Raw genomic sequence first — 1,350 nt, forward strand, 5'->3', positions numbered from 1 at the left:
ATAAATACTTTACTTGTTCTGCTAAAGCTTAGGACATACTTTTTTTGTTTAGAAATATCCACCATTTACGAAAATTTTGTTTATTTTTTAAGAAAACAGTAAGGTAAGGCCATTCCATTTCGACAAAATACCCACACCCAAGTTCCATAGCTTTGGGTCCGCTAGCCCGATCATGATTTTCTTACCCCCAGAGGTAAGGGTCCTTACCTTTTTGGCCGGTTGTGGGCGAGGAGGGATTCGAACCCCCGACACCGTGGTTCGTAGCCACGTGCTCTAATCCTCTGAGCTACAGGCCCCATCCTGTCTCCACTGGATCTGTTTCCCAGAGTACCCTAAAACTAAAAAAAGGGAACCTTCCCTCTCCCCAGCCATTTCATTTCGGCTTAAGAGGATGTGAAAGCGCCTCTCTCTCTATAAGAACGGTGCGTTCCGAGGTGTGAAGTGGGCGAGAAGGGATTTCATAATTGGGGTTTTGAATAAGATGACCTTTTTCATTTTGAATTCTTATTACTTTTTCATATTGAAAAAGTAATAAGAGAGATCTTAAGCTTTTTATCATCCTGGCACCGAGCTATTTTTCCGCAGGACCTCCCCTACAGTATCGTCACCGCAGTATCGATTCAATACATTTCTTATGTACCCATAGGTGCTATATTGGATTTGAATCAGATTTCGGATCAATCTATATTGATTGACTGCCTCCATTATGTTGTTGCTAGCAAATACCACTATTTTTGGTTTTGGATCTTCCAAATCATTCCCGCAATAGGTCCAGACCCATTTTTTTATGAGCCTTCGATAAAAAGATTCATTCTCTTCATAAAAAAGAGGAGGTAGAAACAATAAAGATTTATTTTTCGACTCATCCCTGGAGTTTCGTTCGAGTGCCCGAAAATAATATTCTAAAGCTTTTGTATGTTCTCCGTTACTTGTGTGAATAAGGCCTATGTTATAAAGTATATAACTTCGATCATAGGGATCAATTTCCAGTCGCATAGCCTCATAATAATTCTGTAAAGCTTCTGCATAATTTCCTTCAGATTGCGCCGACATCCGTTACGGTCGTCATTCAGTTCAAAGAATCTCCGCTCCAGAACCGTACGTGATATTTTCATCTCATACGGCTCCTCCTTTATGTGTATAATGATAAAAAAATGAATACATTAAATCAAAAAAAGATTCCAGTATTCTCTCTCATTATCACCTGTGCAGGGCTAGTGTTTTTACAAGAAATCTCTAGCCAACCTTCCTGTAAAAGATCTTTTCTTAACATCAAGTTTGTTGGTACTGGATAAAAAGGATAACTCCAACAATATCTTTGTCCTCAACGCCGCTTAATTTCCCAGAATT

The 1,350-nt window shown here is 39.3% G+C and overlaps 1 non-coding gene across 1 annotated transcript; it reads right to left on the reverse strand.

Moving 5' to 3' along the window:
- On the reverse strand, positions 223-296 carry TRNAR-ACG. The gene has a single exon. It is a non-coding gene; the product is annotated as a tRNA-Arg (tRNA).

The sequence above is a fragment of the Arachis ipaensis genome, chromosome B01, assembly GCF_000816755.2.
Source record: "Arachis ipaensis cultivar K30076 chromosome B01, Araip1.1, whole genome shotgun sequence".
Classification (NCBI taxonomy): Eukaryota; Viridiplantae; Streptophyta; class Magnoliopsida; order Fabales; family Fabaceae; genus Arachis; species Arachis ipaensis.